Below are 23384 nucleotides of genomic sequence, written 5' to 3'. Positions count from 1 at the left end.
ACATTGACATTATATTGTCACACCGCTAAATATGAAGCGGAACAAAACGAACTGTGATTGGTTGTGTTACATGTCAGTCAAACGTCCTCTTGGGCGGTCCTTGGCCAAGAAATGCTGCGATAGAGTCCAGACCTTCTGCCGTCAGTCCGAAGGTCTGGCTATGCGAGACTACAGGTCTGCCTCCTCTCCTCTGTTCCCACCTGCACATCATTCCTGGTCACACAAGCCTGCACCTCATCACCACCACTATAAAGACACATTCTTCACCTCTGTTCACTGTCCGGTCTCGTTCATTCGCAGAGGACTACTTACCCTGCCATCACGTCTCCGCCTCCGTCTCCGTCGTCTCCAGGGTCTCCATCTCCAGCGTCTTCAGTGTAGGGATGGGCAAATGAAGCGTCATGAAGCACTGGGAAAAGATTCAAAGCATCGTGTCAAAAACAGTGCCATCTTGTGGCAGGTCAAATTTATAGCAGCCATAAACCCAAATGCCCAGCGCCGTTGTTTTATCTTTTAAACACAAATAAAAGCCTGACAATGCTAAATGTTCAGTTTTCTGATAATATAACAATTATATTAATACTAATTATAAAAATACCAACAGAGTTGCTTGATGCAAGTAAATGGTGGTTTAATATGTAATATCATGTGGCAGTGGCTCAGTGATTCATGTAGGTTGTCTACAAACCGGAAGGTTGGTGGTTCAATCCCCGGTTCCACCTGACCAAGTGTCGAGGTGTCCATGAGCAAGACACCTAACCCCAGCTGCTCCCGACGAGCTGGATGGCGCCTTGCATGGCTGACACCGCCGTCGGTGTATGAATGGGTGAATGTGAGGCAATATGGTAAAGCACTTTGGTGGCCATTGGGTCTGTTGAAAGCGCTATATAAACGCAGTCCATTTACCAACATAGGCTTATTTATATATTTTTTTTAAATAGTAAATGGACTTAAACTTCCAAAAACCTGTAGAGTAGTGGTCTGGGTTCAAACATTCTGACACGCAAAGTGAAGCATTCACGTGACTGGAAAGAAAGTGAGGCTTTGTTTTTCGTTGATCACGTGTTTCTCTGAAAACAATACCGGCTCCGGCACAGAGCTTCCTGCGAAATTGCGCTGCGAACTCGATTGTCACCGAGTGAGACAAATAGGAACCAGGATTTGTTGCACGGGGGAGCGACTTCCGGTGTAACACCGGGCCGGTTCCGGTGACATTTCATGGCCGCCGGCGTTGACGAGCGCCAGCTGTGGACACTAATCAGGCCGTTATCGGTGAGCACATGCGGGAAGAGGCATATATAAGGAGAAGTTTGAAGACATAGGTGGTGGGTTCTTGGTGCTTGTGTTTTCACGTTGGGTTCCCCTTGGTGTTCTTGTAAGTGGACAGCGGGAAGCAGCAACCGCAGCGAATACAAGTGTGGGGATGTTTACACATTGAAGTCGGTGAGTGACTGGCATATGGAACTGAGAGAACAGGGTGATTAAGTGCAGCGCTGAAGATCCATGCTGTTATCAAGGAGAGAAGTTAAGTACACTTTTCATCAATGTACGAAAGGGTGAAGATTTACCAAGAACATTCTGAATACTGACTTGCGCTGGCTGGCAGTGTGTGTTGTTTCTCTCGTTGTGAGTCTCAGAGACCAAGGAAGGAACTGGGCTTTATATGATCGCTCTTGAAACCTGATACCCCCGTGTGAAAAGCCATCTGTGGATTGTCTGACCCTGCAAAGATGGAGTGAAGGCCTGTTGTTCACGGGAGGTGATGTGGCATTGCAGTGTCTGAAAGTGTGAAGTGAGCACGTGTAAAGAGTTATAGTATTGATGCATGCACGAGTGTGGGAGACCAAATCATTACCATCACTCTATAATCTTTGTTCGGGGAAGCCTAACCAGTGGGACATCAAGAATTTAATCTGATCTGTCGATTGTAAAGTTGAGTCCAGGTTCCCAACCACCTGATGCTACATTGGAGAAAGGAGAAGCTCGGCCTGGTGTGCTGGTGAGAAGAGCCGTAATTGAGTTTATGGGATCTTACTTTGTGATCATTCATTCTAAAAGAACAGGAAAAGCCCAGCCACCTCACCTGGTCTGATGATTCTTTTCCTGGAGACTGCCGCGCCCTCACCGTCTGAACTGAGAGAAGAAAGAGCTGGTTAGTAGCGGTTGGATTTCATACTCACGATTGTGTTCTGTGTGCATAGAGAGTCTGCTGACTGCTGCGTTCGATCTGCTGCCGTTCTATGAACTGAGAGATCCTGTGAACCATTATTCTGAAGGAGAGTCTGCTGACTGCTGCGTCCGATCTGCTGCCGTTCTACGAGCTGAGAGATCCTGTGAACCATTATTCTGAAGGAGAGTCTGCTGACTGCTGCGTCCGATCTGCTGCCATTCTACGAGCTGAGAGATCCTGTGAACCATTGTTCTGAAGGAGAGTCTGCTGACTGCTGCATACGATCTGCTGCCGTTCTACGAGCTGAGAGATCCTGTGAACCATTATTCTGAAGGAGAGTCTGCTGACTGCTGCGTCCGATCTGCTGCCGTTCTACGAGCTGAGAGATCCTGTGAACCATTATTCTGAAGGAGAGTCTGCTGACTGCTGTGTCCGATCTGCTGCCGTTCTACGAGCTGAGAGATCCTGTGAACCATTATTCTGAAGGAGAGTCTGCTGACTTCTGCGTCCGATCTGCTGCCGTTCTACGAGCTGAGAGATCCTGTGAACCATTATTCTGAAGGAGAGTCTGCTGACTGCTGCGTCCGATCTGCTGCCGTTCTACGAGCTGAGAGATCCTGTGAACCATTATTCTGAAGGAGAGTCTGCTGACTGCTGCGTCCGATCTGCTGCCGTTCTACGAGCTGAGAGATCCTGTGAACCATTATTCTGAAGGAGAGTCTGCTGACTGCTGCGTCCGATCTGCTGCCGTTCTATGAACTGAGAGATCCTGTGAACCATTATTCTGAAGGAGAGTCTTTTGACGGCTGTGTCCGATCTGCCGCCGTTCTACGAGCCGAGAGATCCTGTGAACCATTGCTCTGAAGGAGAGTCTGCTGACTGCTGCATCCGATCTGCTACTGTTTGAGGAACCGAGAAAGCTTGCTAACCGCTGCCCCGTAATCGGGAGGAGGATTTGCTTGCTACTGTCACCCACCTGTTGTCCTCCGGTGGACAGGAGAGATCTGGTCCTCTGAGGCGGCGTTCCGGCTCCGCCGTCCTGCAAGGAGAGTGCACGGCTGTGGCAACGTTACGAGCCAAAAACCCATTCTCTGCTGCTTGCCTTACGATGTCATCCGTCATAGACCCTCTTGACCTCCCTCTGGCCAGAGTTCCCCTTGTCGGAGGCCCATGTGGGACACCCTGGAGTGAAGTAAAGGAACCCGGAGTCATTCCGATGCTGTTTTAAGTGCTATTAATTAATAAATAAAAAGACGAGATTTTATATTACCTGTTGTCTTGTCTGATTGGTGTCTTCGGTGTCGGCTCCTCCGGAGTGTGGTTATTGACCCTTGGCCTTGGGAAACGGTTACACGATACATGCTTTGAAGCTTCAGTGTCATAAGTAACATCACTACTTCAGTGTTCTTCATACCAGCCATCCGTCTCACCCACGATATGTCTCCATACCTGTAAGAAGGACCGTTCCACTCATCGCCTGCACACCGCTCTCCATAGTATCATTGTTCATATCACTTACCTGCATTCTGTCACTGCTCATTGTTGTCAAACTCCTGTTCACTTCATATCTATCTCTTGAGTCTGCTTCCGTAACATGATGTTGATATCTTTTCCCAGATTGGGCCCTATTTTAAGGATCTAAGTGCATGGTCTAAAGCGCTCGGTGTGTCCGAATCCACTTTTGCTAGTTTAACGACAGGAAAAATGGTCTGGTGCATGGTCTAAAAGGGCTGTCCCTATTCTCTTAATGAGTCATGGGTGTGTTTTGGGTGTAACGTGCAATTCGCTCTGTGCAAGACTCTACTTCCGTTCTACTTCCGCACCCTCGAGTGTGTGGGTCAATACTTCCGGTAAGATGGCGATGTTTTACACCAGATGTCTCCAAGATCTGCCCATGTTAGTTAGCCTAATACGTTAACTAATGTAAACAAATCAAACCACATTTACTCAGAACACCTCTTAAAATGAGAATGTAAGTGTGCATTTTTTTTAGGAAGAGTGGTTAGCTATATTTAACTTTAATAAACTACAGTATTTTCTGATTATTTAGTTGACAATGTGTAGAACAATTACAAAAAAAGATCTGTACCATGTTGAAAAGAAGTCCAGTGTGTTTTGTCTAACATTGCATGAATGATGTTGAATTCCCACAGTGTCAAACAAAGATCCTGCAGGGAGGGTGACCGTCAGGGCTGTATGTTATAGGCCCATGAGGAAGCATGAGAAGCCTCACGACCTCAGAGTAGGGTGGAAAAAATGTGTTAAACCAGTTCAAAGATTTTGGGGTATTTTTGTGGCTATAGTTGGTGATGTGAATGTAGAATAACAAAAATAAAACTCTTTATTTGATTTAAACCTGAACTATACTTTCATGGATACCCCAGAAACTGGTTGTTACTGCCAGGGGCGGATCTACAGGGGGGCAAGGGGGGGCAGGTGCCCCCCCACTCTAGAGCCTTGCCCCCCCAGCTGCCCCCCTAACTTTGATGATCCAAAAACTGTACTTGTAAAAACAACCTGCCACTATGTCCACAAGCTTCGCAAAACAATGAACTAAACAATACATTTACCAAAAGTGAACAATTTAATTTTTAATTTTAAATATATTATTAGCCCCTCCCCCCTGCGTCCCTGATTCAAACGTGCAGAGCGGGCGGCGTTGGCGGCTCACACACACACAGCGAGTCTGCTGCGGTAAGGTGGCCCTGCAATCCGACTGGAGAGAGTGAGCTTCCCCAGAGCCTCTGAAGGTGAAGTGAGTTTCCCCAGGTGTAGTGTAAACACACACGTTTAATTTAAAGTTAAATTTGTAATGAATGTATTGTATACTAAAGACGATTCAGCATCAGCAAAAACAGCGCGTCTATTACATTAGCCAAAATCAGCGGTCAATTCGCTCCCTCGTGATTTGTAAGAGCACTCTTCCCTTTGATTAGCCTAATTTTGATTTTAGTAAAGACAAGAACAGCTTAAGGCGAGACACAAAAACATCGGGGTTTTTTTCACTGGTTAATTTTAAGATTTTGGGCTATTTGTCTTCAATAACATGTCTTCTTTCAGACTTGTGGTGAAAAAAATTCCAAAAAAACACATTTAGGACTTTATTTTACTACACTTTGTCTATTTGCGTCAGTAGATTTCTCCTAAATTCAACAAAAGTTGTCGTTCTAAATCAACATGCTGCTCCGCGATCGCTGCATGTCAATGTCATCGAATACATTTCCATTGGAAAGCTCTCTCTCTCCTGTACATTGTTGTCGTATCCAAATATGGTAATTTCCTTTTAATCAGCAACCAATCGTGAAAGTACAATGGGCATTTAACTCTAAAACCAAAATATCATTGGCTGATGTCAATTTCTGACAACGTGATTCGTTCAGATGCATCACGTGACGTGCTCTGACATTTAGATATGCGTTTTTGACTGTTTTTCTGTTCAGTTGAAGGCCATAAATGCTGTGATTTAGGTGGTTTGTATTGTTGTTGCTAATGATTTGATAAGATATTGTGTCTGTAAATAGTTGTTTCCACTAAAAAAAGTATGATTTTTTACATTACAAATCTTTAAATGCTGTTTTCTCAAAATTAGTTTTTTTGTCATTCTCCAGTACAAACATCTCAGCCTGTGTAGCACCTATGTACACCAAACTTTCCAGTTATACAATTAGCAGTATTCTGAAGATATTTTCAGAGGGATTTGTTAATAAATCATTCCTAAAAACCTTTGTAGTGTGTAAGGGCATGATTAAACAATAACATTAATAATTTAATAATGATTAAAAGTGTTTTTGTGTTTGTTTTGTTAAAGCAATTCACATATAGGGATTCCCATGTACCGTCTACCCCTGCCACCCTGCCAAGACCTCTTGCCACCCCTTTGCCCCCCCATGTAAAATTTTCTAGATCCGCCACTGGTTACTGCTCCCGTTCTTTGGAGCATAAGTTTAAGTAGGCCTGTTCATTATGGGTACATTAGTTCAGTGTGAGGTAAGAGTGGATTTTGTACCCTCAATCTAGGCTACTAACCTTTTCAACGCTTTACTAACACTGTTGTTCTAACTGTATTATAATGCCAAGAAAATATTTTAAGATACTAGTGAGGCTGGCTTATTTATTTTTTATTTTTATATATATATATATATAGTTGTTATCTAATGACTTAGTCTAATTGTAATACTAAAATCATGTTTTATTCATAGATTATGTTTGAGGACAGCTCACCAATTCAAATTGCATTGGCTGAGTGCTCCTGTGTGGCTGGAACCGCTCTCTGCAACCACAGTGTTACACTACTGTATCAGACAACTAAATACTCTACGTTGCAACTGAAAGCAGTACCGCCTGTCCTCAGCTGCACAGAAACTGAGCAGCAATGGTATAAACCACGAAGACTGGTAAGTATTAAGAACTTAGGCTAATCCCAAATTGGTGATAATTTTTTTTTTTTTTTTTATTGGATATAAACTCTACCCACCTTGTTTAAAACTCTCTGGGGTCGGCGGTCTCGCCGGCGATACCAGCTCACTTTTTTCCTTATCAGTGCAAAAGAGACTCAAATTACTCTGTTAATTTTGATCTTACATATAAGTGTTGTACATCATTCGATCCTGTTAAGTTTGTATTTTTTTTGTGGAACCTCATAATAAAAACAAAGTGTTGTGCTTTTCGCCTAATAAAGAAAAATAAACATGATGCGCGTTCTGCGTTCTCTCTGTCAGTGAAGTCCATTCTGAAACACGTCCGAAAAATCATCTGTAACTCTGCAAATACTCAGTCAAACAGGTATACAGGCACACAGGCATGAAGCCTGAATTATCTTCTTTTAAATGAAGTAATTTATATAAAAAAAATTTTTTCTCATTTTATGTAATCTGTACGAAAAGAGAGAGATGATAGTCGTTCTCGTCTCAGCTCATTAAAGTTAATTTGACCACGCCCACAGAGCGCGCGCTCTATTCAAACACAAATGCGATCCACGCCCACATCAGCTGGATAACCCACGAAAGAGACTCAGATTTACGACGCTGTGAGGAATAATAGTACTATCTTAATAATAATCCTGGAAAAAATTACCTCAGAAGTAGGCTACAGGTAGTTTCATTTGGAGGAGCAACGGATCCAGCCGAGGAAATAGGTACATTCTTTATTTTCAAGTGCTTTGTGCTAATCGCGATATGGAATAGTGTCTGTAAACAAAAAGACTGTTTGAATCGCGTTTTTGTGTGTGAATGAATGAACAGCTTTTACCTAACTATATTCCAATACTGAGATGAGTAAAAATCGACTGAAATATGTTGAAATAAAATATTTTTGTATAAGCAACGTATTAAACTGCCAATTAACATTTATATGTCCTAATCATAAAAACGATGTGTTACATATGAAAGACAAGATGTCGTTTTTACTGTAAAATACTGCCACATCAAATAAGCTTGTTTGCTAAGATGTTATTATAGTGTTTGTTCGATTGTAAGCTATATTCAAACTAATTAATCCGCAACTGTGAAATATGTATGATAAAATGTATACTTTAGTATATAATACAAAGAAAGATTACATTTGAAATATAGTTAAAATTTTAATTGTTGTTGTAATTGTAACCTTTTTATTAAAATAGCAAAAATATATGTAGGCTACATATAAATAAATCTTAGGTAAATCTTAAAAGCTCAATATAAGCCTCCTCTTTAAATTATTTGTATTGTGTTTTATTAGTGACACATTTGGGATATATTCCCAAACTTTCTGTAAAAACAGTATGATAATTAACTGCACAATTACTAGAAATTTTTACATTTGATATTATACAATTTGAAAGCACAATTTGAAAAATAAATAAATAATTGGAACTGTGAACCAATTTTGTATTATATAGGCATATATATATATATATATATATTGTCATTGCATTCTTGTGGCTCAGTGACACACCTGTATGAAAGGGTCATTAGTATGCAGCCCCATTATGCGCTCATTATGCGGGCCATTGTCTTCTCAGGTGTGAATCACAGCAGGTCACACCCCTGCGCATATTGCCTTTCCAAACAAAAAGTGTCATTTTTAAATTTAAACCAATCTATTGTTTTACGGAATGATAAGGCAGGATGATTTTCAGATCATTTTGAAGAAAAAACTCTAGGGGACAACATCCATTAGTCAAAAGTCTTGTGGACAGATATTTAGTATGTGTTTTGTGGCCTTATTTCAGAAACTTTAAGTTTTAGTTTTTTCAATAACCACGCATAAACAATATTCTCTCAAAAATACAAAAATGTACATACATGTTGATAACACATTATGGTAGCCCTGTGTGTGCTAAATAGAGTGTAATTACACCTTTGCCAGTAATATGTTTATAAGCAACTGAAAAAAGCACAAATGTCAGAGTATGTCAAAACATCTCAAGGACCCAAAAAACACCTTGGACCCCAGAGGGTTAAAACGCACAATGAAGACAAAACAAGCACATCATTACCACATCTATTACAGTTAGCTATGGTAGCTCTGCCAATCGCATTAAGAGGGGATTGGAGAAACTTGTGAAGTCTGTCTGGTGTATCAGTGTGGTTAGTTTGTGATGGTATGTTATGGTGGCTAACCAACTTCTGTCCTTAAGTTTAGTTTGTTTGTTTTATTTGTTTACTTGATAGGGTGTGAAACCAGGCAGAGTGGGTAACATGGTATTCATCTCAACCAAACCCAAGTCAAGACAGTACACAGCTGCTGATGGTGTAAGGTAATATTCACTGTCAAGTCGGACTGGGTGATAAGACGATATTATCGTATAGCGGCGTTGTCTCACCAGTATCGCAATGTTTCCAGACGTTAATCGTCAATATTGAAATGACATATAAAATTAAAATATTTTTTACAAATCACCCAGCCTTACTGTTGAGTAATAATGTATTCTGCAGTCATTGTCAGATTCATTTTTTTTTTTTTTTTTTTTAGTTATTGTTTCTTTTTTTCCTAATTAGTCAAGTCAAGTCAAGTCACCTTTATTTATATAGCGCTTTTTACAATACAGATTGTATCAAAGCGCTTCACAGTGATAACATGAAAACAATATAACAAAAACAATATAACAATATAACAAAGTTTGTTTCTAAAAGAAATTGCGTCAACGTCCACCTTAAGTAAGGCAGATCAATAATATTATTGAATATTAAATGTTAAATGTCCCCAACTAAGCAAGCCAAAATCCAAGGCAACAGTGGCAAGGAACCAAAACTCCATCAGGTGACAGAATGGAGAAAAAAACCTTGGGAGAAACCAGACTCAGTCGGGGGGCCAGTTCTCCTCTGGCCAACGGAAGAACAGTGCATGATTCGGGCAGCATTACAAGTCAGATTGGATCGGAACATTTAGAGTATTTTTTTGGAAGTCCAAGTATGCACGCCGGTCTTAAGACGAGTTGTTGAGGATCAGTGCCGTCCACCATAGAGAGTCCATATCGCCCGTGTTGAGTCGTCACTTCATAGGCTTTGTGGTTGGAGCATCTGAAGTCTCCGTGAGAGGCTGGATACAAACTGGAGCTGACGAACGCCATTTTCTCGGGACTCGCGTCCCGAGATAACAGCAGAAAAGCAAAGGGAAAATAATTAGCGTAGCTGCTGTTCATAATGATGATTTCCATAACACAGGTGTAAAAGACAAAACATGAAGACAGTGACTCTTGCGTCCCAAAATCACCCCCCTCCGTCCCCCACTCAACTCAGCCCAGCTTACTGACCTCTACATCCCTCCTGCTGCTGAGACCTAACCACAATCTCACAATCTCTCCGCAACCCAACCATACGCGCCAACCCGTTGACTAAGGCTGTCGAGCCCCACTGGTGCGTGAATAGGCAGTTTCAGTGGACAACGGTTCCGTATGGCATACTACCTACCGCAACACAATATCTGTCCAACCACCCGTCATTCACGCAATATACACAGGAACGTAATAACTGCAAATACTATGCAACCTATACAGATAACCTACAGTCTCTTCAAGTTTTATAGTATTAAATGCATTTGATCTGATTCAGCAGTATAATAAAAGGTAAGCATTATGTAAATGCTTGGCTAAAAAGATGCGTCTTTAATCTAGTTTTAAACTGGGACAGCGAGTCTGAGCCTCGAACAATATCAGGAAGGCTATTCCAGAGTTTAGGAGCTAAGTGTGAGAACGCCCTCCCTCCTTTAGTGGACTTAGATATCCTAGGAATGACTAGAAGCCTCGAATTTAGTGATCTTAAAGAACGCGATGGATTGTAGGGCGATAGAAGGTCCATTAAATACACAGGAGCTAAACCATTTAGGGCTTTATAGGTCAGTAATAGTACTTTGTAATTGATACGGAACTTGATAGGTAACCAGTGCAGAGATGATAGAATCGGTGTTATATGATCATATTTTCTTGACCTAGTAAGAACTCTAGCGGCTGCATTTTGCACTAACTGTAGCTTGTTTATTGAGGATGCAGGACAACCGGCTAATAAAGCATTACAGTAATCTAGTCTCGAGGTCATGAATGCATGAACTAACTTTTCTGAATCGGAAACAGATAGCATGTTACGTAATTTAGCAATGTTTCTAAGATGGAAAAAGGCCGTTCTTGTAACATATGTAATATGATTTTCGAAAGACAAGTTGTGGTCTAGTATAACTCCCAGGTCTTTTACCGTAGAGGATAAAGTAACAGGACATCCTTCTATATTAAAGTTGTATTGTAAGTGGTTTTGTGGATAGTTTTTTGGACCAACAAGTAATACCTCGGTTTTATCTGGATTTAGTAGCAGGAAATTATGCGTCATCCAGCATTTTATATCTTTAAGACACTCTGTCAATTTTGATGAGTTAGTGTTTTCATCTGGCCGTGATGAAATATATAATTGAGTGTCATCAGCATAACAGTGGAAATTAATTCCATGTTTTCTTATAATATTACCAAGTGGCAGCATATATATTGAGAATAGCAGAGGGCCTAACACCGATCCTTGCGGGACTCCATAGTCTACTGAAGTTATCTTCGATTTTTCCCCATTTAAACAAACAAAATGGTAACGGTCTGATAAATACGATCTGAACCAGCTTAATGCCTGTCCCTGAACACCAGTGTAGTTTTGTAGTCGATCCAAGAGTATTTTATGATCGATAGTGTCAAACGCAGCACTAAGATCGAGTAGAACTAGTATTGAGATACAGCCTTGGTCAGAAGCTAAAAGTAAATCATTTGTAATTTTAACTAGCGCAGTTTCTGTGCTATGATGCGGTCTGAATCCTGACTGAAATTTTTCATATATCTCATTTTCTTGCATGAAAGAGCACAATTGAGCGGACACAGTCTTTTCTAGTATTTTAGACATAAATGGAAGATTTGAAATCGGTCTGTAATTTGCTAAGTTATTTGGATCTAATTGCGGTTTCTTAATGAGAGGTTTTATTACTGCCAGCTTGAATATTTTTGGAACATGACCTAAAGATAAAGACGAGTTAATAATATTAAGAAGAGGCTCTTCCACTACAGGTAACACTTCTTTCAGAAATTTAGTTGGTATTGGATCTAATAAACATGTTGTTGGTTTAGATGCAATGATAAGTTTATTTAGCTCTTCCTGTCCTATAGTTGTAAAGCGGTGTAGTTGTTCTTGAGGGGCGATAATTGAGGCTGAATCATAAGACACCATAGAGGATTGTACATTTACAATTGTGTTTCGGATGCTTTTTATTTTCTCATTGAAGTAGTTCATAAAATCATTACAGCTATACTGTAACGGAATAATTTGCTCGAGCAGTCGGTGTTTGTGTTTGAAAACTCCGTCGAATCAATTCATTAATCCTTGATTTTCTTTTTTACCACTCATTTATAAACAAGCACTTTCTATTTTTATATCATGGGAACTTATCCTCGATACTATTCCTTATAAAAAACAATCGGATTGCTTTGATATCGCTACTTAGACCCAACTTTGCGAATCTCGGCTACTAGCCTTTAGTCCGCTAGCATTTCACGCGTGGCCTCGCGCCTATTGACCGTCTGATTTTACACCCGTTTCACTGAAAGGATACAGGTTATATCCAGCATTTCAGTCCTAAATTACTAGTGATATTGGTAGTTTCACTACTAATCTACTGTTGTTCATCTGTTATGGCGAACATATCAGATGTGTGTCTAACGTTACCTCTGAGTGCAGGTGAGGACACATTCGAACTCATTTCGGTACGTTTGGAGCTTGAATCGGTGGAGAAACAGATCCGTGGTCTGCTAGAGAGGCAAGCCGAGCTGCGGGATCGGCGATCAGCGCTTGAAACGTCACGCGCCGATGCACACAAGTCAGTTGTTAGTAACTTTTTGACTCCGACTTCGTCCACTCCGTGCGTTTCTCTGCCCAGGAGGACGCGATCATCTCTGGCATCATTCACTCCGGCACCAACCCAACACCATGGACCCTGGGTGATCCCACAGCGGAAGACACGAGCCAGGACCAGAGCAAGAACCTCTCCGCCCCTCCCGGTCTTCGAGATCTCCACCCGGAACCGCTTCTCCCCTCTTCGCGAGTCGGAACGCGACGACGCCGTGATCATCGGCACTTCCATGGTCCGTCATGTCCGTGCTACCTCAGGTAAGGGTAAGGTGCGCACTCACTGCCTTCCTGGTGCTCGTGTTCTTGATGTCGCCGCACAGGTTCCCCAGATCCTGAACGGTGAAGAGCGCGTCGGAGCTGTGGTGCTTCACGCTGGAACAAACGATATCAGGCTACGGCAGACGGAGGTTCTGAAGAAGGACTACAGGAGCCTGATCGAGGCGGTACGCAGCACAGCGCCTGAGGCAACGATCATCGTGTCTGGACCGCTTCCCACGTACCGACAAGGACAGGAAAGGTTCAGTAGATTATTTGCACTAAATGAATGGTTAATGTCATTGTGTAATGAACAAAAACTGCTCTTTGTAAATAATTGGAATCTGTTCTGGGAGCGACCTAGGCTCTACCGTGCTGATGGCCTGCACCCCAGCAGAATCGGAGCGGCTGTTCTGTCGGACAACATCTCCAAGACGTTACACACCGTATGACTAGAAAATCAAATTCCAAATCACAGTCTTTGCTGTGCCAATTTAATTGATATAAGTAGTGTAGAACATTATATAGAAACTGTGTCTATTCCTCGTTTAGTGAGGCCAAATAATAAATCCACTGTAGGATCTAGGAAAAATCTTATTGTAATTAAACCTGAAAATCTAAATATCAGTGAACAAAAACAATTTCTAAAACTAGGTCTTCTAAACATTAGATCGCTCACACCTAAGGCGGTTATTGTAAATGAAATGGTCACAGATAATAGCTTCGATGTACTTTGCCTTACTGAAACCTGGCTTAAACCAAACGAGTATTTCGGTCTAAATGAGTCTACCCCGCCAGGATACTGTTATAAGCATGAGCCCCGTCTGATCGGTCGTGGCGGCGGTGTTGCAACAATCTATAGAGATATTCTTAATGTAACTCAGAAAACAGGTCACAGGTTTAATTCGTTTGAAGTACTGGTGCTAAACGTTGCGCTCTTAGATGTAAGAAATAAATCCCTATTATCTCTAGCCTTGGCTACTGTATATAGACCTCCAGGGCCATATGCTGATTTCCTAAAAGAGTTTGCAGACTTTCTCTCAGATCTATTGGTCAATGCCGATAAAGCAATAATTGTTGGAGATTTTAACATACACGTAGATAACACAAACGATGCGTTAGGGACTGCGTTTACAGATTTATTAAACTCCTTTGGGGTCAAGCAGAATGTCAGTGGTCCCACTCATCGTCTAAATCATACACTAGATTTAATTATATCATACGGAACCAATCCAACCGATATAGATATTATACCGCAAAGTGACGATCTCACCGATCATCACATGGTAACTTGTATAATACGCACTGCTGAAATTTGTCATGTTGCGCCACGTTATCGACCAGGCAGAACAATCCTTCCGACCACTATAGATAGATTCTCAAATAGCTTACCTGATCTATCTCAGCTGCTCAGTGAACCCAAACAAACAGATGAACTAGAGGAAATGACTAGCAGTTTGAGCACCATTTTCTCTAGTACATTAGATATTGTTGCACCAATTAGATCAAAAAAGGTTAGAGAGAAAACTAAAGCACCATGGTACAACAGTGCTACGCATGCTATCAAGAGAGAAACTCGTAACCTAGAGCGTAAATGGAAACAAACTAATTTAGAGGTCTTTAGAATCGCGTGGAAAGACAGTATGTCACGTTATAAAAAAGCTCTAAAAGCAGCCAGGGCTGAGCATCTCCGCAAACTAATAGAAAATCACCAAAATAATCCAAGGTTTTTATTTAACACCGTGGCTAGACTAACAAATAAACAGACATCACCCGAGCAAAATTATGACTTAACTAATTATGACTTAACTGTTTTCAAAGGAGCAAGCGCTACAAAGCAGTGCGGGGGGACTTGCCAGACCCAGATGTCCTGAAGGTCGACGAGGCATACCAGGACTTCACGGCAGACCTTGCTCCGCTAATTACCACACTCTCCATAAGTAGTGATGTTCCCCTCGTCGATTCAGCCTTTGGGACGGTTCAAGAAGGCAGCCCTCTTTCATACCAGCACCTAAACGTAATGTCGCTTAACATCACTTTCGACATGGCAAGATCCATCCAGATGTCCACGAGGGAACAGAGTGGCAGCGCAGAGTGGTACAGCCTGAGGAAGATGAGGCTCACCTCCTCCAGATTCCAGGAGGTGTGTCATGTCCGAGGTCACAGCTCTGCAGAGAACCTTGCAGAACGCATCCGCAAAGGTGGGGTTCAGATAGCCTTGATGAAGAGGGGACTAGCACTGGAGCCAGTAGCTATTCAGGAATATTCCCACATTAAAAATGTGACCGATCACGGAAACTAGGGACACAAGTCGGCTCTTCGGCATTTTGAGTTATTCATAGATTCTGAAAGTGTAGTCTCCAAGCTTTCCAACGATGTGTAACACGTGGAAATCTGATAATATTTGGAGAAGTTGTGGCCATTTGAAGGTAGGAACTCAAAAAAGCTAAAATGGGAGAAAACGGCCTCAAAAGATTGTGCATTCTCACCTCTCTCTCCTGCTGGGAGTGACAATAGGGCTCATTTACATCTCATTTAGATAAGCCATACCCCCTGTAAAGCTCCCCCTGTGCTTTACAGCTTTTTTTTCTTTCCTGAGCTAGCTAATAACAATAGGTAGGTATGGGAAGGTCTAAACAGACTAAACATGAGATAACATGTACGTGTTCTTAGAATTAAAACAAAACGACAAACTTTAATGTTTAATGCAAACTCACCCCCAGGACCGGCGAATGCACTTCTGCCGCTCTAGGCGAAAAACAATTGTGCTGCCCCTCTATTTGCAACGTTTACCAGCAACAACACACAAAGACCAATATGCCATATACATATAACGCAAAACGTACTCGGTTACTAACGTAACCTCGGTTCTCTCTAGAGAGGGAACGAGTACTGCGTAATAGCTTACGCTAGGGGAAAAACTCTTTTCCACGAGATATTGAAGCCAAAAATTATCCTTAATTTTTTATTAATGTAAAACGCTTTGCAGCAGCAAGCAGACATAGGCGAAACAGCTCGCGCGCCTATTGGTTGCTCTGCAGCAAATGCAGCAGCCTATTGAGAGAGACTCTGCGTGACGTAATGACCAATGGGGGCAATTCGCGCCCATATCGTCACGTCCCGCCAGAAGGGGCGTGGTCTCACCCTATAAATATGCTCGTTAGGCTGGTACAAGCTGGTTTTTATCGCTGAAGCGAACCAGAGCGTATTCCAAGCACGGCAAGATACGCAGTACTCGTTCCCTCTCTAGAGAGAACCGAGGTTACGTTAGTAACCGAGTATGTTCTCTTACGAGAGTATCTCTCGTACTGCGTAATAGCTTACGCTAGGGGAACACAATGCAACACGCCGTGCGTACAGGGATCCAACACCAAAGTCCCGGGGGCCGAAGCCCAGGGCTCATGTAGTGCATAATCACCATAAACTCACATAGAGTGGAGGAAGAGAGGCTGGAAGCGTCATTCCCTATAAAAAAGCACCCAGCGGGGCTATCATATGACAATAAAACGCGCAGCCAGGGTGAAAGCTTTCAGCCTGATCTGGGTGGCCATACGTGTGTCAACACTCATGGGGCTGCAGTAAACTCAGCATCTGGGCCGCACAGCGGGGCAGATAGCACTGAATTTTAGACCGCCAAAAGCTTAGCTTGTAAGGCGGGTACCTCCAGGTTAGAGTATTTTATAAATGTAGACGGCGAGGCCCAGCCCGCGGCCGTACAGATATCTTGCAGGGAAACCCCGCTAGACCACGCCCACGAAGAGGCCACGCCTCTCGTGGAGTGCGCTCTGACACCCAAGGGGCACTGTAGGCCCTTCGCAGAGTAAGCGAGCGCAATGGCATCCACTATCCATCTGGATAGGCTCTGTTTTGAGGCGGCGAGTCCCTTGGAACGCCCGCCAAACAAAACAAAAAGCTGCTCCGTCTGTCTGAAAACAGACGAGCGTGACACATAAGCTCTCAATGCCCTGACGGGGCAAAGGAGACTCGCATCCTCCTCCTCACTGAGAACCGGAAGGGCGGACAGGGAAATTACCTGGGCCCTGAACGGTGTATTGAGGGATTTCGGGACATACCCGTGCTTTGGTTTGAGAATGACCTTCGAGTCATTAGGCCCAAACTCCATACACGACGCGCTTACTGAAAGCGCCTGTAAGTCCCCTATGCGCTTCACTGAAGCGAGAGCCATGAGAAACACTGTTTTGAACGACAGGTGTTTCATGTCCACCAGCTGGATTGGCTCGAACGGGGCGCCTTTCATGGCCTCCAGGACCGTGGAAAGGTCCCACGTCGGGACTGAAGGGGGCCTGGGAGGGTTCAGCCTCCGAGCTCCCCTAAGGAAACGCACGACTAAGTCGTTTTTCCCCAGCGACTGGCCAGACACCGGTTTTGCAAACGTTGCTATGGCCGCCACATATACTTTGAGCGTGGATGGGGTCCTGCCCTTATCCAGTAGCTCTTGAAGGAAGGAAAGCACTTCCGAAACCCCGCATTCCACAGGTGAAAAGCTCTGGGCTTGACACCATGCAGAGAAAACAGACCATTTCGAGGAGTAGAGCCGCCTGGTAGACGGAGCTCTAGCCTGCGCGATCGTGTTTAACACTCCTTCTGGGAGGCTAGCGGGTACCCGTTGATGGCCCATGCGTGCAGGGACCACAACTCCGGGCGAGGGTGCCAAATCGAGCCCTCCGCCTGAGAGAGGAGGTCTCTCCTCAATGGTACAGGCCATGGGGCAGTGCTGGTCAGCTGCATCAGGGCAGGGAACCACGTCTGGTTTGTCCAGAGCGGAGCTACGAGCAGCACTGGGCATCCGTTCTCCCTGATTCGTTCCAACACCTGAGGCAGGAGCGAGACAGGAGGAAAAGCATATAGGGGGCAGCGGGGCCAAACATGAGCCAGCGCGTCCTTGCTTTTCGAGAAAAACTCCGGGCAATGAGCGTTTTCGTGGGACGCGAATAGGTCCACCTGTGCTCTGCCGAACGTTTTCCACAGCAGCTGGACCGTCTGCGGGTGCAGCGACCATTCCCCTGCTGGAACATTGTTCCTGGACAGTCTGTCTGGTCCCACATTCAGGTGACCAGGCACGTGCGCTGCTCTCAGTGAGAGCAGGTTGTGCTGAGCACAGACCAGGAGGCGTTCCGTCAGCCTGTGAAGGTTTCGTGACCTGACGCCGCCCTGGCGATTTATGTATGCCACCACTGACATGTTGTCCGACCGGACCAAGACGTGGTGGCCTGTTACCTGGGGACAAAAACGCCGTAGCGCTTTAGCGACTGCTATCATCTCCAAGCAGTTTATGTGAAGGAGCTTTTCCCGTTCTGACCACAGGCCAGCTAGCGGTCTGCCCTCGAGCAGCGCTCCCCACCCCGAGGTGGAGGCGTCCGTAGACACCACCTTCACACTCGAAGCGGTCCCCAGACTCACACCTGACTGATACCAGTCGGTTATTTTCCAAGGTTCCAGAGCTGAAACACACTGAAGGTCGACCCTGAGGCGAAACAGACCCGCTGTCCATGCCCTGGGTGGAACCCGCGCTTTCAGCCACATCTGCAGTGGGCGCATGCGGAGCAAGCCCAACTGGAGTACAGAGGCTGCTGAGGCCATCAGCCCCAGCATTTTCTGAAACCTTTTGAGCGGAACTATCGCGCCGTGGCGGAAGGATTTCGCGCCGCGCTGAATATTTAGCCTGCGCTCTGGTGACAGGCGTGCTGTCATGGACAGCGAGTCCAACACGGTTCCCAGAAAGGAAATTTTCTGACTGGGAGACAGTGAGCTCTTCGCCCAATTGACTGTGAGGCCCAGCTCCTCGAGGTGCTCGAGTAATGCGGCCCTGTGTTCTATGAGCTCCGATCGTGATCGAGCTAGAATCAGCCAATCGTCCAAGTAGTTCAGGACTCGCATGCCCTGAAGTCTCAGGGGTGCGAGCGCCGCGTCCATGCACTTCGTAAATGTACCAGGTGCTAGGGACAGGCCGAACGGCAGGACTGTGTATTGATATGCCTGGCCCTCGAAAGCGAATCTCAAGAATCGCCTGTGATGGGACGCCATTTGTATTTGGAAATAGGCGTCTTTCAGATCTATTGACATAAACCAGTCCCCGTGGCGCACTTGCGCGAGGATTTTCCTGGTCATAAGCATTCTGAACTGGCGCTTCACAAGCGCTCTGTTCAGCTGTCGCAGATCTAAAATGGGTCTGAGACCTCCATCTTTTTTCGGTACCAGAAAATATCTGCTGTGTAGGCCCCCTTTGCTCTGAGCTTGAGATAAAGGTTCTATAGCACCTTTGCTCAGTAGTTTCGCTATCTCGGCTCGAAGTAGATGATACTTCGTTTTCCACCGTCGTCTCGACGCGCGCCGTATAACGGCGGGGACGTCGAGCGAACTGTAGCGAATAGCCTCTATTTATAGTGTTCAGCACCAATTCTGATACCCCAGGAAGCTGTGCCCACACTTTCGCGTGAATAGCTAGGGGTAGAATGAGATCTGGGCTCTGGCCGAGACATAGTGACGGCAAGAGAGCTCCGGCGTGCTGTAACGCAGACACTGTGTTTACAGTGTGTGAGGCGGGGGGCGCGCCGATCGCGGCGGGCAGCCTGGCCGCGCTCAAAACCCTTATAGCAGTTTGCTGAGGGAGAGAGAGCGGGGCGAGCCCCGTGGGGCTTAACATGTCTGTGAGTGAATGTGGGCGCAGGACAGCGGGCACATTTACTGCACTGAAAAACACCGTCGGCCTGAGCTGACTGAATGCGTGTTGGTTTCGTTTTCACAGAACCCGTGGGACATGTGGTGTGTAGTGTTTGTGGGCACTGAGACGTAGGCACATTCACTACATTTAGTGCACAATCGACATGAGGCGATTTTGTTTGTGCGAGCCCTGCATTTTTGCGGGCTGTGTTTGTGTGTAGAAATGAGCCCTGGGTTGTAGGCATTTTCAACACACTCATAACACCATCGGCTGTGGCCGGAATACCAGAAAATACACAATTTATGTGATTTATCTGGGTCGCCGTGGGAACAGCATTTGTGTGCAGGCAAGCGGGCATGGTACTGGCTTGCTTACTGCAAAATACACTGGAACAGTCACATTTTCTGGAACTGAACGAGCGAAAATTTCAGTGGAAGTCTGGCCACGGCGAGACTGAAACACCGTCGATGTCCTAGGAGGCTAGGAAGACTTGTGTTGGTTTCGTTTTACAGAAACCGTGGTAGTGTTTATGGGCACTGGGTTGTGGGCACATTTACTACATTTAATGCACAATTGACATGCGTCGATTTCATTTGTGCGAGCCCTGTACCGTGGCGGGCTGTGTTTGTGTGTAGAAATGAACACTGGGCTGTGAGCATTTTATTACACTTATAACACCATCGGCTGTGGCCGGAAAACCAGAAATACAATGATTACATGATTTTTCTGGGTCGCCATGGAAACGGCCTTTATGTGCAGGCAAGCGGGCCGTGGTACCAGCTTGTTTACTGCAAAATACACTGGAACAGTCGCATTTTCCGGAACTGAACGAGCGAAAAGTTTTTGGTGGAAGTCTGGCCGCGGCGAGACTAAATTTTTATCTGCTGCGAGAGCTGGGATCGAACACGGGTCTCTCGCGTGAAAGCTACGGGTTCCGCCACTGGGCCACAGGGAGAACTACACTAGCGCAAGCAGATAAGAGAGCGTCATCACAGTTTTGTGTGTGTCGGCGTTTGTATGCAGGTGTGCGTGTTATACAACAGGCTCATTGCTGCAATAATGACATTTTCAGCCGCTCAAACTAGGAGCTGAGAAATGTTTAAGAAATGGAGATTAGTCCGGCCTCGGCGGGGACTAAAACACACTCTTTTCTCATTTGCCGGTGACGCACGCCCATGGGGGGCGGGGTAGATTTCTTATAACGTAAAGAAAGCTAGCCGCGGTTTTAGGGCTCGCGGTCTTGATGCTGGCCCGTTTCCTTGACGACTCGCGGACAGAAGGCGGAGGTCCACAGAGCTCGCCTGTTGCGCGGCGGTTGCGCGGGCGCCTCCCAATCGAGGCCGATGCTTTCCACGGCCTGAGAGAGCAGACGCATCAGCTCAGTCTCAATGCCGGCTCTCTTACCAGTGGTCTGGCGGGAAACGCTAGCGGAGGGGAGGTCCACGGAGCTCGCCCAACCCTCGCTATCGGATGCCAGAAGAGAACACGCCTCGGTGGGTTCGTCAAACTCGTGGATGGACGCGGCGGCAGGCGGCGGCCGTTGTCCGTCAGTGAGCGACTCGAGCGAAGCCGGCGAAGCTGGCGGGCGAACCGGCGAGCTTTGGCGGGCTGGAGAAAGCTCGGGAGCGCGCTGGGCGCGGCGCTTCTTGCGGCGCGGCACCACGGCGGGCTGCGGTGAAGGCTCGGAGAATGATGCCAGGCGAGTCCTCAGAGTCACCATAGGCAAAAGCTCGCAATGAGGGCATCCGCCGTCAGCGAGCGCGAGAGCCGCGTGATCCTCACCCAGGCAGGAAACACAGATGACGTGCCGGTCTCCATCACTGAGCGGGGTGCGGCACGAGCCACAGGAAGGCATCTTTAAAAAGACGCAGCTTTAGTGAGAGAAGTGTGAGTCGCGTCAAGTAAGCGAGCAAACACTCTCAACAGAGTAAATACACACAGAGTATAAAAGGATATAGAACGCCGGAAAGTGCAGCAGGTACGGCAGTTGAAGGCGGCGAGGCCAGCGACTCCAGAGCTCGTCCCGCTGAAAGGCTTGCTTCGACGGCGCGGCTTCTCACTCCGGATCCAGCGATGCGTGTGCGTCGCTGAAGAGATAAAAATCAGCTTGTACCAGCCTAACGAGCATATTTATAGGGTGAGACCACGCCCCTTCTGGCGGGACGTGACGATATGGGCGCGAATTGCCCCCATTGGTCATTACGTCACGCAGAGTCTCTCTCGATAGGCTGCTGCATTTGCTGCAGAGCAACCAATAGGCGCGCGAGCTGTTTCGCCTATGTCTGCTTGCTGCTGCAAAGCGTTTTACATTAATAAAAAATTAAGGATAATTTTTGGCTTCAATATCTCGTGGAAAAGAGTTTTTCCCCTAGCGTAAGCTATTACGCAGTACGAGAGATACTCTCGTAAGAGAACCAGCAACAACACACAAAGACCAATAAGCCATAGGCCTACATATAACGCAAATAGTGCGCAACGCGCGTGTGCCCAAAATGTCAACAATATTAAAGTTTATGCAGGAGGTAAATGCCTGCTGGCATTTTTCTTTAAGCAGTCATGACAGGAATTTTCCAAATAATCATATTTCCTCCTCAGATTACTGTTGCAAATCTCTTTACACCACTTTCTTATGTGCGTATACACACACAAATGAAATGTCCGCAAGCACATTATATCATCAGCAGGTTCAGCATCTTACATAACGACTAAGGAGCAAATAAAGCTTAACTTACGTTTCAGAAACGCGCACGGCAGGCCTTCATCGCAGCAAAGGTCTTAACTGCATCCTCTATTTCGATTCTCTGTGCCAGTTCATGTTCTATGGAGATTGTTGCCAGTCCATTAAGTCTGTTCCCTGTTCACAAAACGTTCCCCATTCAAAGCAATCGGGACGTCACATATGAAACAGTTAGCCACCGCTGTCAGCGAGCCGAGCCGCCGTATTCAAGCACCGAGGGCGCGCGCGCCGCGCCCATACCTCCGGTTCAGTTTCCCGAGCCCACAAAGTGGGGCGAAAACATTTTCGGTGTAACTGCCACGGTTCAGCTCGTCTGCGACAATCTTTGCGGCATCGATCTTCATTGAATTTTGATATCAGATAGAGCCGGCCAGAGCGCTGCATAATAAGTAGCCACGCTGTTGGGGGGCGGGGGCAAAAGCGCCGGCGGCTATTCAGTATGGAAATACACACAGACAATGACACGCCCCTACTGCATGCTAGAATCTCCGAAAAACAAGCCGATTTCAACCTCAAAATGTACGCTTTTAAATATACCAATACTGTTATCTCAAACATGGAGAGGCTTCTTCATGATCTCAACTAACAGATTCTGCAAAAAAGCGGAAATCACCAATTTTGGAAAAAAACGCTTCTTTCTCATTTTGCTCGCAAGTTGTACTGCCGACTTGTGTCCCTGGTTTCCGTGACGGGTCACAAATGTCAACTACTGGCCATCAGGATTTGTCATCCACCCAGATTCTCCCTGGCTCGGATCCTCTCCAGATGGTGTTGTTTTTCATCCGACGGAGGCACCACCATTCGGGCTGATGGAGGTGAAGTGCCTCAACGTGAAGAGCTATGTGGACTGCGGCTACCTGCACATGCAGAGTGGCGCCTTGCGCCTGAAACCAGGTCACAGCTACTATTGGCAGGTGCAAGGCCAGCTGCTTATCACTGGAATGCCGTGGTGTGATTTTGTGGTTTTTGCAGAGGAAGACCTTGTACAAAGAATTTACAAGGATGTGGAGGTCACTAGGGTTATAAGGGAGAGGGGGGATTATTTCTTTTTCTATCATTACTTGATCTGATCTTTTAAAAATCAATGGTTCTTTCAATCAGTTCTGTTTCAATCAGTTGATAAATGTTCTTGTTCTGTTTTTATTGTTCATCTTTACAATGCCTGATCTAATATTAGGTATTATTGTTCAT

At 45.4% G+C, this 23384-nt stretch overlaps 1 long non-coding RNA gene across 1 annotated transcript; it reads left to right on the top strand.

Annotated features, from left to right (window-relative positions):
* The first annotated feature begins 6446 nt into the window (after nucleotides 1-6446).
* Nucleotides 6447-14780, top strand: LOC130085431 (uncharacterized). Its single transcript, XR_008807144.1, has 3 exons — nucleotides 6447-6564; nucleotides 8821-8906; nucleotides 14596-14780. It is a non-coding gene; the product is annotated as an uncharacterized LOC130085431 (long non-coding RNA).
* The last annotated feature ends 8604 nt before the right edge of the window (nucleotides 14781-23384 follow it).

Source organism: Rhinichthys klamathensis, unplaced genomic scaffold (genome assembly GCF_029890125.1).
Source record: "Rhinichthys klamathensis goyatoka isolate OS25496 unplaced genomic scaffold, OSU_Roscu_1.1 h1tg000079l_1, whole genome shotgun sequence".
Classification (NCBI taxonomy): Eukaryota; Metazoa; Chordata; class Actinopteri; order Cypriniformes; family Leuciscidae; genus Rhinichthys; species Rhinichthys klamathensis.
Note: the sequence above shows the minus strand (reverse complement) of the source record. Positions and strands in the feature narration are given on the sequence as shown.